Source organism: Urocitellus parryii, chromosome 7 (genome assembly GCF_045843805.1).
Source record: "Urocitellus parryii isolate mUroPar1 chromosome 7, mUroPar1.hap1, whole genome shotgun sequence".
NCBI classification, from domain to species: Eukaryota; Metazoa; Chordata; class Mammalia; order Rodentia; family Sciuridae; genus Urocitellus; species Urocitellus parryii.
In genome coordinates this window covers 28076-43763 of record NC_135537.1, presented here as the reverse complement: position 1 = coordinate 43763, position 15688 = coordinate 28076, and positions in this window count along the sequence as shown.

Genomic DNA, 15688 nt, shown 5'->3' with positions numbered 1-15688 from the left:
TTAGAGAGAGGCCGTGTGCGTCCCCTAACAGGTGGGTCCGCCACGTGTGTCTTCTACCTCAGCCGGGGGGGTTTCCCCTTCCCCCGGAACACCCTCCTACCATCCTTTCCCAACCAATGGGAACTCTCCCATTACAAGAGTGACATGAGTAACCTGAGTCCTGAAAATGGGCCCAGCTAGACAGCATGAGTCCAATTACCATATGAATGTGAATTGCTGGCTGGCAGTCATAAAATCCAAAGGTGCCTGTATCAATATTTTTGCTGTGGCTCCTAACAGAAGTCAAATTATCACTGTTGGCAGATGATTTGGTCCTATACTTAGAATAAAGATCAGGATCCCTAAAGTGTTCTGCAATCATAGAATCCCATTTTCCAAATTCTCCATGTAGATTACACTAGCCCTTGTAATCTTTCAATTATAGAAGACAAGTTAGTTCCCTGGCTTCCCATATTCTGCCATCTTAAAATACCATTAACATCCCACCTTTCATACAGTCAGCATCCCCATGAATCCTGAAATCTAAAGAACCTGTCTTCCATGGCTCTCTAAGTAGAGTTCATCTGCCCTGGGAATTCTGCCATCCAAAGAAATACTGTTCCCTGGCCCTCTTCCTAGAACCAAGAAGTGCTTGTTGCCTATCCAGTCATCTTAGAATCCCTTTTTCTTCTCCAGGAGCAGAGAACATCTGTGAGTCCTGAATTCATCGAACACCAGTTCTGGGGGTCTTCCACGTGAATCCCAGCATCTTGAGAATCCTGAAATCATAGACATCCAGTTTCTTCTCTCTCCACACAAAGATCCTCAGGATTGCAAATCTTGCCATCCTAGAACCCCATTCTCTGGCTCTCAATGCAAAGCCCAGCAACCCAGTGTATCTGGTAAGCATACAGTCCAGCTCCCTGATGATCACACAGAGGTCAACAATACTGTGAGTACTGCCATCACAAAAGTCCACTTTCCTGGCACTCCAGGGAGAGCCCAGCAGCACTGGGAGTTCCTCCATCATTGACACCTATGTCCCTCTCTCCATATAAAAGTCAGCATCCCTATAAGTCCTACTAATATAGAACCTCATTCTCTCTTGTTTTACAAGTGTCTACTAGCCCAGTGTCACAATAGGCTCTAGATCCCTGATGTTTGCACAGAGCTCAGCAGCACTGCATATATCATATTATAAAAACCCAGATAGAAATCCTGGCACTCCAGATGGAGTCAAGTAACCCTGGAAGTTCTTCCATTATAGCAAGAATGGACACTGAATTTCAGAGGGGCGCAGAAGCACTGTCACTATAGAAACCTAGTTTCCTGGATCACCACATGGAATCCAGCAAACTTGTGTTTTGTGTCATCATATATCCCCAATACAATATACTGCTAAAACAATTTTCTGAAAATCCTGAGCCATGGAAATAGATTTCTTTCTTTTTTTTTTTTATTGGTCGTTCATAACATTACATAGTTCTTAAAACATCATATTACACGGTTTGATTCAAGTGGATTATGAACTCCCGCTTTTACCCCGTATACAGATTGCTGTATCACATCAGTTTCCCTTCCATTGATTGACATATTGCCTTTCTCGTGTCTGATGTATTCTGCTGTCTGTCCTATTCTCTACTATCCCCCCTCCCCTCCCCTCCCCTCCCCTCCCCTTTTCTCTCTCTACCCCTTCTACTGTAAATCATTTCTTCCATTTATATTAACTTGTCTTACCCCTCCTTTCCTCTTCATGGAAATGTCATATAGATTTCTTATTTTCAATTTTAAAGTTACTTTGATAGTTACTCAAAATTTTAACAAGAAACAAAGGAAAAGAAAACAAGAAGAAGAGGATTGGGTGCCTAGTTTCCCTGAGTGTCAGGCACACTGTTCCAGTGCCTGGAGATGCAGGTCCCTAGGCTAATCTCGGAAATGTGCACAAGGACGTGACTTCTGTCCTTCCTCAATAAAGTACCAGGAGTTTAAGTCCCATCAACTCTGGCTTTGTAGTTTAGGATGAGCTCTGAGGTGCTCTCAGCCACCAAGAGTCCCTCCAGCTAATTACAGCCCTGACCTCTAAGACGCAGGCTCTGGAGCAGCGCAGATCCGTGGTCAGAGGGAGCTGTCGCTCTCCACCTGACCTTCACCTTAGGACCTTGGCGCCTAGTCAGAGTTCCGAAGGCGGCTGTGAACGGGCGAGTTCCAGGGCGCCCCTCTCCCCTGCACCGCTATATCCACAGCGCCATATAGCAGCGGCAGGAGCCTCCGCGCCCCGCGGCCCCACGGTCCCCCAGCACGCCCCCATCCCGCCTGCTGCACCCGCCCTCTTGCTCTCCGAGGCCACGTCAAGTGGCCTCACTGGGCTGAGGCAATCACCGCGGACAGCAGACCCACAATAGCGTCCAGGTGAGCTAATGGTGTGTACGGGAGGACCAGCGGAAGACAGAAGGAAGCAGAGCTGGCGACCGCACAGGGCTGCCTGCCATTGCGCTTGGGTTCCTTCTAGCCCCCTGAGCCTCAAGGGCGGGGTCTCTTTCCAGGTCGCGATCTGCGCAGTCGCACAGCTGGATCTGGGATTCCAGGGTGAGCGGCCCCAGGCCTCTGTTGCTCACGCAAGTGGACTCCCAGGAAAGCTAAAGCCAAGGCTGCCCGGTGTCCTTGCAGCGGGAGGTTCCATAGAAAGGAATCGACTTGAGTGAGTCGGTAGACCATGTAGTCGGCTCCTTTGGGTGGTGCTGCTTGCTGCAGACGCTGCCCTCCTGTGAGCCCAAGCAGAGACACACTAGAAACCACTCACTGAGCTTAAGCAAAGTCCAACCCATTGACTGTTGAGCATGAGTTAAGGCTCCAGTGTAACAGTATCACATCTCAGTGTCACAGGAACTTAATAACCTGTGTTTGCCAAGTATAAGTCCTCCCTAGTAACTTATTACCATGTGTTATTTTATAGAAGTTGTCTGTGCTACTATTCTCGTTGTTAAAACAAAGAAATGAGTTTTAAAATTATTTAGAAGTGAGATAATTATGGAGGTCTGACACTGAGAAATCTCAGATCCAAAGCTTGAAAGAAAGGTTTAAGTCTTGAAAGGGGGAATAGCAAATGAGGGCATTTAGTTTTTGTTTTTAATTTTTATTATCTTTTTATGTGGTGCTAAGGATTGAACCCAGGGCCTCACATGTATGAGGCAAGCGTTCAGTCACTGATCCACATCCCAGCCCCGCAAATGAGGGCATTTACTGCATGGTTCTCCAAACAATGTGGGGTATATTGAAGAATGGGCGAGTACCTACGAGGAATTACGTTATGGCTGCAGTGACTTGAAGCGTGAGTACAAGCTGAATACAGAGCTATGGAGAGGGGAGCAGGATCCATGCACAGAGGGTGGCAATGCTACAGAGCCCCAGAGTGCTTTCCAACCCTGAAAACACCAGCTCCTTGCTGCCCATCTGGCGGGAACCAGGACAGCACTGCTACCGCCTGGCGCAGCTGGGAAACTACAGCTCAGAGTTGTTAAGTCACATAGCCAAACCACGCAGGCTTGGGCCAGGGTGCAGCGGAATTAGAACTCAGAAATCACGACCTGGAACGCAGCCCTTTCTCCCACTCCAGCACCCTGGATTGACTTTATGGAGCCTGGAGGGCATTCGCCCTTCTCAGGTGTGGCTTCAGGGGTTCCTGGTCTCCACGCTCTGCTGCCAAAAAGGTCCCCTGTTTGTGCCACCCATAGGAGGTACCTGGCAGACATAAGTCAGGTTGTAGTTTCTGAAAGGTGCTTGGTTTATCCTGCAGTGGAAACTGTGGGTCTGGCATCCGCGCACCTCGGCTCTGCCCTTTCTCCTCCAGGCTCCCCATCCAGAGGAGGCGCTCACCTGTTCTGCTCCACTCCAACAGAGCTGCCACCAGTCCCAGGGAGAGAGGGACACTCTGCTTGCCGGAGGAGACCTGCAGAATTTCGGTGGGTTGGAGCTACAGTTTCTAACCTCAGGGCCACTATGGCTCAATGAAAATGAAGGGAAAAGTTAATTGGAACAACAGATAACACCTCTGCAGCCTCTGGACACAGATGGCAGAGTGTGCAAACCACAACAACTGCTAACCATCCTTGTAGATCTATTTTAGCCAAAATTATGCAAATGTTTGTTGAATAACCAGAACAGTGAATTTCAGAGGTTGTGCATCAGGACTAGGTAGTGGAATAGCTCTCTTCGCAACATTAAACAAGCTAATCAATCAACAGAATCCAAGCTCAGGATGCATTTGCAACCTGGGAAAGAGATGAAATTAAAAGTTGGGATGGAGGTATGAAGCTGTAGCATAATGTCCTCTAAGCTAATCAGAGGTGAGACATAGGGGCCCTAATGACAGCCACCTCCAGGTTCTCCCCTAGATGTGGTTCTGTGGGGATCCTGGAGTTGCCTCCATGTTTGTCTGTTGTTCCCCAGGAAGCTCCTATCAACAAAGATGCAGGCCTGGGTTGTTGTGCTTGCATTTTTCGTTTACCACCCACATCCAGAACTTTTTAATCTCTTTCCATAGGCAGCAACTGCATACTGAGCCTGAGTTTATCAGCTGCATTTACAGGTGTTTCTATTCAGAATTCACTTTTCCCTCTGTGAGGTATGCAAAGGTAAAGGCAGTCCAGAGTAGAGATCTGGGGGAGCTCAGAGACACCAGGGCCTCCATGGCATGGATTCATAGCAGTTATGGTATTTGTTCACCCATTGAAGCACATCCTGATTTTTGAGGCAGTTTTCTACATTTTTAGGACCATATGGTGATACCATGTCTAACTTTGGGGAAAATGCCCAGTTTTTTGATAGTGTTGAACTGTTTTGTGCTCTTCCAGCAATGCACAAGAGTGCCTGTGGCTGTTCATCATCCTCATGGTTGATACCACACTTTAGTAAAGACCTTAGCAGCTCGGTAGGTATGCAGTGCACTTGGGGTCTTAGTTTGTGCTTTCCTCATGACAGATGATACTAAGAATCATTTCTATGCTTCTTTACCATCTCGTATCTTTCTTGTGAGTTGTCTGTTCATATCTTTACCCATTATGTTGTCTTATTGTTGAGTCTTACTATATTTTGTACACAAGTTTGTTTTAGACATATACTTTCCAAAGATTCCCTCAGTCTTTCATTTGTTTTTTTATTTCCTTAATATGATTTTTTTTAACAGAGGAATTTAATACAGTCCACATTATCAGATTTTTCTTTTATGGATTTCTTGTTGTTATTGTTTGTTTGTTTGATAGCAGGGGTTGAACCCAGGGTGCTTAACCACTGAGCCACATCCATAGCTTTCGTGGATTTTGGGGGTGAGTTGTATTTAGAACCTCATTGTGAAACATGTGATCATGCACATCTTCTAGAGTTTTACAGTTTCCCATTTTAAATGCAAATCTAGAGAGTATTTTGATAGGTTCTGGCATCCATATGTGTGGCTTCTTGAAGTGTGTGTCCTTTTGAAGTCAGTGCTGTCTAGTCTAGGTTTAAAAAGAGCGTGTTGGAAATTTCTGGAATGCACTGAATCTTCAGATCAGGTTTGAGGTATTTTTATCTTAATTATATTGAGACCTGAACAAAGACTATTTCTGTATTTATTTATATTTCATTTGATTTCTTTATAAACATTTCAAGATTTTCTGAAATATGATTGTACTTTAATAATTACATGTAAGTACTTCAAATTTGGGGTCTCTATTTTAAATATTAATGCTTTAAAATGTTTCTTATTCCAGTTTATAAATTTCACTGTTTCCCCTACATGATGGCTGAAATATAGGAAATCAATGAAATTTTGTCTATGGGCCATGTACTTTGCTGCTTGCTATCTCCATCCATTCTGATCAAGACATAGGAGGTAGGCTCTATTTCTTTTCGATTTCCAAAATCATGACCTGGAATACTCAGAACTATGAATTTAAGAGCTTCATTGTGCCTAGCACAAGGGGATGCAGCTCTGAACAGTGAACACCCAGCATCCTTCACTGCCCACAGTGGCCAGCAGGGGGCACTCAGAACAACTTTCTCTGATCAACTGCTTTTGGGGGCTGTGTTCTGTGCCCTAATCAAACTTCCTTCTCCTGGGGACCCACCTGAGAGATGCCACATCTAGGGACTCCTAGACGCTCTATCTAAGGTGTAGACCAGAGGTTTTTTTTTTTTTTTTCTCTTTTTTTTTAATCCTGGGGAGACACGTGGAAAGATACCATGGACCGGGGATGCCTGGTGGATATGTCTACGGTGAGGACCAGAGCTTCCTTCTCCTTGGCACCTACCCATGGAGGCTCCACTGTGGATTCAGGATGACTGAGGTCCATGTGAGGAAAACATGACGAAGAAGCTTCCTGTGCATTGCCTGGTGGGCTGAGAAGGAAGTTCTGCCATGTTCTTTACTTTCTCAGGTAATATTTTAGGAGAACTTATTTTACAACAGTATTTCTTACTGAGGCTTTGGCTATTCATTATCATGGTATGTCAATGTATTTTGTGTGACTTCAGTGTCTGAGGACACAAATGCCCCCTCAAGATGGTGCAGGGAGGGCCCAGTGCCTGGAGTCTCATTGGGGCCTGAGGGTAAGGGCTCATGAAAATGCAGCAAGAAGCTCTCAGGAGCCTCTAGAGTGAGAGATGCAAAAATTATGATGGATCGTACTACCCAGAATCCTGGGTAACTATAGAATCCTCATTGCAGTTACCAGAGCCTTCTGCAGGGAGGGCAGCATGGTCAAATGACAGACTGTGCTACCCATAATCCTTGGGGACCTGCAACTTGCAGAGACCTCTGCAGAGAGGGCTGTACTGATAAAAAATCAAACTATGCTGCCAATTACTTTTGGGTGCCTCCTCTGCCCAGGAGCCTCTGGGGGTGAGAATTGTAAGGGCAGAATACCAGATTTCAATGCTCAGAATCTCTGGGGATGCCTACATACCCTGTAACCCTGTAAGTCCCAGAGGATTTGGTGGTGATGGTTTTGTTGGTAGAGCTCACTTCCTAGAATCTCCAGGGTCCCAGGGAAAGCATGGGGTCTTCAGCTCCTGTGATCCTCAGCAGGACTGTGCAGGGCAAACACTAGACTGCATTATCCAGAACCCTCAGGGACTGCAGCTTCCAGAATCCTCTGTGGTGAGTTGGCAAACCACTGAACTGCATTACCCACAATCCTAAGGGGGAACTTTAGTTTCAGAATTTTCTGCAGTGAGTAGGAAAAACACAGGACTAAATTACCCACAAATCTCGGTGCCAGTAGCTCTCAGGATCTTCTGTTGTGAGGACTGTTGGGCTGAGAGCTTAACTACAGTATCCAGAATCCTTGGTGGGGTGTGTTGCCCGATAGTATGCAACCTGTAACTCCCTGAGGCCTCCCAAGTGAAAGCTGTGCATTATGCAGGTCAGATTACACTACCTACAATTCCTGGGGTCACAATTCCTGCCTATAATTCCAGGAGGCTTCCACAGTGAGGTCTTCAGTACCAAGGCAAGCATGTGGCCTTCAATTCTCATGGCCCTTGCAGTAGGGGCATGTAGACAAAACACTGGACTACCTTATCCATAATCCTCAGCAGGGATCACAGTTCCCAGGATCTGCAATAGTGAGGACTGCAGGGTAGGGAACTACACTACCTAGAATTCTTGGAGGTGCCCTGTGTCCATGTGGCCTGGAACTCTCAGAGGCTTCCACAGTGAGGGCTATGGAGGTAGAGGGCAATACTATACTACCCAGAATCCCTGGGGGCCTGCAATTCCCAGACACCTTCCTTTTGAGTACCGCAGGGGCAAACTTTGTATTGCACTACACAGACTCCTCAGGGGTGTCTAGGTAGGCTTGTGCTACACAGATTCCAGAGCCGTGATGGGGGTGAAGTCCACTTAGGTAGGATGGATTGCATTACTCAGAATAATCATGGCCCACAGCTCTCAATGACCTCTGCAGTTAGAGCTGACTGAATAGAACTGACTACAATACTCAGAATTCCTGGAGGCTCCGAGCTCTAAGTAGTCACTGTACAGTTGAACATAGCACCAGGCGATAATACCCATGATCCTTGGGGGCTTGCAGCTCCCAGAGTCCACTGTAGTGATGCTGCATGGGCAGAACACCAGAATACACTGTCTGGAATCCCTAGGGATGCCTGAGTGACTGTATAGCCTGCAATTTCTAGAGACCTCTGCAATGGGGTCTGCATTGTAGAAGACTAGATTACACTACCCAGAATCCTGGGTGGGGGTATGAGGTTGAATGTGCTACTTGAAGCCCCCATAGACCTCTGAAGTGAGGGCTGAGTGGGCAGAATGCCAGGCTACACTGTTCAGAATCACTAGGGGTTCCTGAGTAGCCTGCAGCTCTCAGAGACCTCTGCAGCTGGCCTGCAATGTGGAATACAAGACTGCACTACCCAGAATCCTGGGGGTATGAGGGTGAATGTGCTACTTGCAACCCCTAGGCTTCTGGAGTGAGGGCTGCATGGGTAGAACACCAGAGTCCACTGCCAGGGTTCTCCAGGGAGTCTGGGCCAGCACATGGCACACAGCTTCCATGGTCCCGAAGGGCAAAGACTGTGTGAGCAGAGCACCAGACTACACTGTCCATAAATCCTGAGAACCCTGAATCTGTGTAGCCTGAAGTTCCCAGAGACATCCATGGTGAGAGCTGGACAGGCAAGACAGACTGGATGATCTAGAATGCTCATAGGCTACTGGGAATTTGGTCTGATCTCAGGTTCTTCTACCCTCCTACAGTGGGCTGGGAATTAACAGATTTTCTTAAAACCGCTGATTATGAATTGGAGCAGTCCCTGGCTAAGTCACTCTGTCTCAAAGACTACACGTCCCAGAAGCCTCTGAGGTGGTCTGTTTCTGGCCTCTGCCCTGGGGCTGAGGGTCTAGACTCCCTGTAGCTGCCTCCCTTTGTGCCTCTGCCTGCCTGTCTCAGGCTGCTGTAGCACTTGGCCTGATGAAGTGCAGCAAGGGGGTCTCCTGGACTCCATTTCTCCTCTTCTGAGATTCCACTCCTCAGGTGCCACAGCCAGACCTAATTAGAGCAGTGGGAACATATTTTATTCATTAACTGCGGAGGGTGGAAGAAGGTGCCGACATTCATCAGGGAGCCAGGAGAGGCCCCGCCTCTGAGCTGGGAGGAGCTCCTGCACAGAGCATGGACAAAGGGGTGTGGTCAATAAGGGGCAGGGCCTTGCCGCCATCTTTAATGCTGCCTCCTTGAGAGTGAGGAGCTGACTTCCTCCTCAGGACCAACCCGGAAGAGCCCCAGTCCTCAGAGTATTGGGTCACTCCACAGGGAGTGGCAGAGCTCCCTTCTCAGAGTAGATTGAGAGAGACACCCAGGTTGTGGACTCTCGTGGGTCATGCCTCCAGGGGCTCACGGAGCTCCCTTCTCAGAGCAGCCTCAGTGTTGATTCTTGGCTTAGGGACTTTCGTGAGTCGTGCCTCTAGGGATGCCTGGGGTTCCCTTCACCTCAGCAGCCTGAGAGAGACACTTGGTGTGGGGACCCTTGTGGGCCATGTCTCTAGGGGTGCCTGGGGCTCCCTTCAACTCAGAGTGGCCTGAGGGAGATGCCTGGTGCAGGCACCCTCTTGGGTCATGTCTCTAGGGACGCCCGGGGTTCTGTTCTCCTCAGAGCAGCCTGAGGTAGGTGCCTGGTGTGGGGACCATTTTGGGTCACATTCTAGGGACACTGGGGGGCTCCCTCATCCTTACAGCAGCCTGAGGGAGATGCCAGGCCCGGGGAGTCTCGTGGGTCATGTCTCTAATTAGGCTGGGGGTTCCCTTCTCCTCAGAGCGGCCTGGGGCAAACACCAGGGTTGCTCTGCGTGGCGGAAGGGGGCGGGGCCTCAGCGCCATCTTTAAGGCCGCCTCCTTGAGAGTGAGGGGCTGGCTTCCCCCTCAGGACCAATCCAGGAAAGCCCCAGTCCTTGGAGTGTTGGGTCACTCCACAGGGAGGGCCAGAGCTCCCTTCTCAGAGCAAATTGAGTCTCCAGGTTGGGGACTCACGGAACTCCCTTCTCTTCAGAGCAGTCTCAGTGGACTCTTGGCTTAGGTACTTTTGTGAGTCATGTCTCTAGGGATGCCTGGGGTTCCATTCTCCTCAGAGCAGCCTGAAGGAGACGCCTGGTTTGGGGACCCTCGTGGGTCACATTGTAGGGACACTGCGGGGCAGCCTCATCCTTACTGCAGCCTGAGGGATATGCCAGGCCTGGGGAGCCTCGTGGGTCACGTCTCTAAGTAGCCCTGGGTTCCCTTCTCCTCAGAGCTGCCTGGGGCGGTTGCCAGGGTTGCTGTGCTTGGCCTAAGGAGGCATAGTCAATCAGGGGTGGGGCCTCGCCGCCATCTTTAATGCCGCCTTTTTGAAAGTGAGGGGCCTGCTTCCCCCTCAGGACCAACCTGGGAGAGCCCCATTCCTGGGAGTGTTGGGTCACTCCACATGGAGGGACAGAGCTCCCTTCTCAGAGCAGATTGAGAGAGACCCAGGTTGGGGACTCTAGTGGGTCATGCCTCCAGGGGCTCACAGAGCTCCCTTCTCCTCAGAGCAGCCTCAGCGCGGACTCTTGGCTTAGGGACTTTTGTGAGTCATGTCTTAGGGATGCCTGGGGCTTCCTTCTCCTTACATTGGCCTGAGGGAGATGCCAGATGTGGGGAGCCTTGTGGGCCACAACTCTATGTAGGCCCTGGGTTTTCTTCTCCTCAGAGTGGCCTGAGGAAGATGCCTGGTGTGTGGACCCTGTGGTTTATGTCTCTTTGGATGCCTGGGGTTCCCTTCTCCTCCGAGTAGCCTGGGGGAGATGCCTGGCTTGGGGACCCTCATGGGTTATATTTTTAGAGAAGCCTGGGGTTTTCTGCTCAGAGCAGCCTGAAGAGATGTATAGCATGGGGACGCTCATGGGTCATGTCTCTAGGGACACCTGTGATTCCCTTTTCCTCAGAGCAGCCTCAGAGAGATGGCTCAGAAGCTTCTGGCAGCTCTGGCAGCAGGTGAGGAGATGGTGAGAAGCATGAGGAGCAAACCCTGTCCTGGACCTGAGAGCTGAGGGCAGCCTTGGCTGTCAGCCCCACTCTGTCCTTCACAATTTCATCCTGGCTCCCTGTGCAGCAGTGACCCTTCCTTAGGCTGTGACCCTCATCATCTTAACATAGTGACCCAGGGTGGTTTCTAGGGAACCTGGCAGGGAGGAAGGAGGAATGTGTAGGGAGGGGGGAATGTACAGCCTAAGGGAAGGGGACCCAGTCCACTTCCTTGTTTTCCTTAGTGTTTAAATGGTTTGCTTTTTCTTGCAGTGTTAAAATAGTAGAAAAAAATATGGAAAAGTACATATGTTTACAGCCCACTATGTTATTTTTTAAAAAAAAATTTAATTTTTATTTTTGAGTACTGAGGATTGAACTCAGTACTTATCTTTTTTTGTTGTTGTTGTTGTTGTTGTTGCATGTGACCACTGAGCCATATCTCCAGCCCTATTTTGTATTACAGAGACAGGGTTTCACTGAGGTGCTTCATGCCTTGCTTTTGCTGAGGCTGGTTTTGAAGTCGAGATCCTTCTGCCTCAGCCTTTTGAGCTGCTTAAGTTTAAATATATTACTTCTAACAAAGCCAGAATTTATTAAAAATACATCTCATGTTTTTTGTGGAATCAAACCCATGAACCACATTTTTCTTTTTCTTTAATCTCTGCTTAGTTTTTTTTTTTTCAATTTTTTTTTAGTTGTAGAAGGGCACAATATATTTATTTTATTTATTTATTTTTATGTGGTGGTGAGGATCAAAACCAGTGCCTCACACATGCTAGGCAAGCGCTCTACCACTGAGCTACCACAGCCACACATTTCTCTTTTGGTGGAGAGTTTAATTAGCAAGAAGCCACCCCTCCAGGACCCTCTTGCTAAGGCCTTCCCCTCCAGACCCTGCCTCTCCTCTAGACCCCGCCTATATTCTATAGCTCTGCTTGTCCTCCTGATCCACCCTTCCCCCTCCTTCCTACCCTGCCTCTCCTCTAGGTCCTACTCATGTTCCAGGGCCTGTCCCTTCCTCAGGTCCCACCCCTCTGTGAAGCCCTGCCCCCTTGTGACTCATTCTCCCCCTCCTTCAGACCCTGTCTCTCCTCCAGATCTTTCCCTTCTTCCTGTCCTGCCCCTCCTCCAGACCTCACCCCTCCTCTTTTAATTTTTTTGTCGCACATGGACACAATGCCTTTATTTTGTTTATTTATTTGTATGTGGTGCTTAGGTTTGAACCCAGTGCCTCACACATGCTAGGCAAGTGCTCTACCACTGAGCCATAACCCCAGCCCAACCCTCCTCTTTAAGACCCTGCCTCTTCTCCAGACCCCACTTATCTTCCAGCCCCCCCCAACCTTCCATCCCCCTCCTCCAGACTCTGCCCCTGTTAGTCTAGAATGAGCAGCTCCCTGGCTGCTGTGCTAATTGGCAATATATTCGTAATGGTGCACAAATAATATCTGTTGTGTAGACACTGACATCCTGCATTGGATGAATTATCTTGACTAGTATCAAAATTTGATATACCATAAAATAAATTTAGAAAAGTCACCTTGTTCTCTCTTTTATTCTCTATAGATCATGAACATTTGAAATAAAATCAGAATTTGTTAAAGGGCAGATGACAGCCAGCCTTGAGCCCTGATGATCCCAGGATCCCATCCAGTGGGAGAACTCTAAGTAGCAGTCCAAGCTTTTGTATGCTAATTGATTCATTAATTTTTCTTATTTTAGAGTTATTTTGCTATGTAATTCCCCATGGCCTTCAGTTCTGTGTAATAGGTTTTTCCTATTCAATTTTTAATTACTATTGTTTTAATTTTCTACAGAATTTTTAAAATATTTTTTTAGTTGTCAGTGGATCTTTTTATTTTATTTATTTATTTTGTTTATTTATATGTGGTGCTGAGGATTGAACCCAGGGCCTAACACATGCCAGGCAAATGCTCTGCCTTTGTGCCACAACTCTAGTCCTGTATAGGATTTTTAATTCTGTGAACTTCTATTTTTTTTAATTCATTTTCTATTTGATTACACCAATAAGGAATATTTTAAAAATTTAGTTTACTTTGTTTTTGATTGAGACAATTGTTTTGTTTGAGAGAATTGTCTTGTTTGGAAATGCTCATAATCAAATGATTTTAATTAATTTCCATTTATTAAGACATGTTTGAGACTGGGTGTGCAGCTCAGTGGCAGAGCACTTGCCTGGCATGTGAGAGCCCATGGAGTCCATCCCAGCACCACACACACAGAAGATGTCTTTGACAGGACTCAAGCATGAGAGGTATAGTTTCAAAAGATCATGTATTGGGGCTGGGGTTGTGACTCAGCAGTAGAGCACTCGACTAGCATGTGCGAGGCCATGGGTTTGATCCTTGGCACCACATAAAAATAAGTAAATAAAACAAAGGTATTGTGTCGAACTACAACTAAAAGAAAAATTTTTAAAAAAAGATCATGTATTTACACATATACACATATACCAAAGTGCCTCTTCCAAATTCATATGAAATTATTCTAAAAAAATTTCAAATCAGTTTTAAAAGAGAAGAGGGATGATGATATTTTTAATGTTAACTATTGATATTTCATGATATTTAAAACCACTATAGATGAAATCTCCTGAGATGCAAATCATTACAAAATGTAAGAGACAAGTCAGTAGCTGCTTTTTTGTAATTCAGATACATTTACTCAAAATAAGGTTTTAAAAAACATATTTTCTTCTTTTCAAATTTAGAAAGCATTTCCATATGTCCTATTAAAGTTCTTTATTCATCAGAAAGTTCTCTTATTCCTTGCATACAAAGGGATGGGCCTTCTAATGAGCATGATACTTTATGTTGTCAGGAATTCTTGTGGGAGAACTCTTAGTGTTTTGCCTCTGTTCAAAATATCATTTAAAATGTATCAATTTGCTTTTGATTTCAGAAATTTGACTTTCTTTTGAAATTATGTATTTATTAGTATTTAGGGTTATTCATGTAGGAAATGCCATGATTACATTTTTTTAAATTTTAATATTTATTTTTTAGTCATTGGTGGACACAACATCTTTGTTTGTATGTGGTGCTGAGGATTGAACCCAGGCCGCACGCATGCCAGACGAGCATGCTACCGCTTGAGCCACATCCCCAGCCCTTACATTTTATCCTAATGTTGGTGCCCCTATGTGCTTATAAGGTGGCTTTCAGAATGCAGTTGAGTATCTCTCTCATATTTGTTGGATTCATTAGAAAAGTACATGCACTTTTGATCATATTTAAATGGTTGCATTTGAATTATTAGAAGCAGAAATCAGACATGTTAGTATTGTGAGCTGAACAAAGTGCAGGTTTACTTTAATCATTTTGAGGAGGCTGACATAATGGCTTCTGCCTTGGCATATCATATGTTTCCAATGTGTTAATAATTTCCTAAGCTAGATTATGTTCATTTTTCTTATCAACAGTCAATAAAGCCTTTTATTTCAGTTACCATTAACTGAAGTCATATATCCTTTGGATTCTCAGTTCTGTGTCTTCCTGTTCTAGGATCACATCTAGGAGCCAACATGACATCCAGTCATCATGTCTCCATAGACTTCTCTTGGGGTGACAGTTTCTATGAACTTCCTTGTTCTGATGACCTTGAGAGCATTGAGGACGACTTGTCAGGTATTTTTTATAATTTTTTTGAATTTTCCTTTTTTTAATATTTAAAATGGGGCTGTGGGTCTGGGGGAGGCAGGTCACAGAGGTGAAGAGCTGCTCTGTCATCTCTTGTTTTTATTGCCATATTAGTATTGACTGTGCTCACCTGGCTGAGGCAGTGCCTTTCAGGTTTCCTTGTGTTTCTCATATTTAGCCTGGGGCTATTGGACTGGGGGAAGCTGGTCACTGAGATGAAAAGCAGCTCTATCATCTCATGCCCTCAAGGTGAAATGGTAGTATTGATTGTGCTCACCTGCTTGAGGAAGGGTCTTTCAGGTTTCTTACAGTGAAGTTACTTTTTTTGCATGTCCACATTGTCTGTTCTTCTGGAGGAAGTCATAATGCAGAGCCCATGCTTAGGGATCAGAGAGTTAGCTCTACCTCCTTGATGACTGTGTCTCTCTCAATTATATGGAATTCTTCTGCACAAGAGGTTTCTACTCAACCTCATTTGTTTGTGTATTCAGTCATTTATATATATCAGTCATCTGGATAGTTTCCTTAAGCTGTTTTTTGTTCTCCCCCCACCCTTTTAAATAATACTTTGCTGCTCAATTCATCCCTACTTTAACCATTGGGAATTCTTTCCATTGGAGATCTTTCCATTATCTCCTGTTGTCCTTTAACATATTTTCTGGTTTTGTCCCAAAGTTTTTTCTTTTTTATATTTAAATTACCCTGACTTATATATTTACAGTCTTACTCTTAGTATCAGCCATTTCTTCAAAGAGTCCTGGCTCCTTTGATTAGAGAGTGATATTAAAATCTTTCATCTGGCAGGGGCTGTGGTTCAGTGGTATTGCACTCATCTGGCATGTGTGAGGCACCTGGTTTGATCCTCAGCACCACATAAAAATAAAAAAATAAAATAAAGGTCTTTAAAAAAGTCTATAAAACATATTTCATCTTGCATCTTGATCCACACAACTGACAATGCAAAGAAGTGTATATGTATTCTAATCTTTTCATATCCCCTAGTTATAACTATGTTTATGTGGA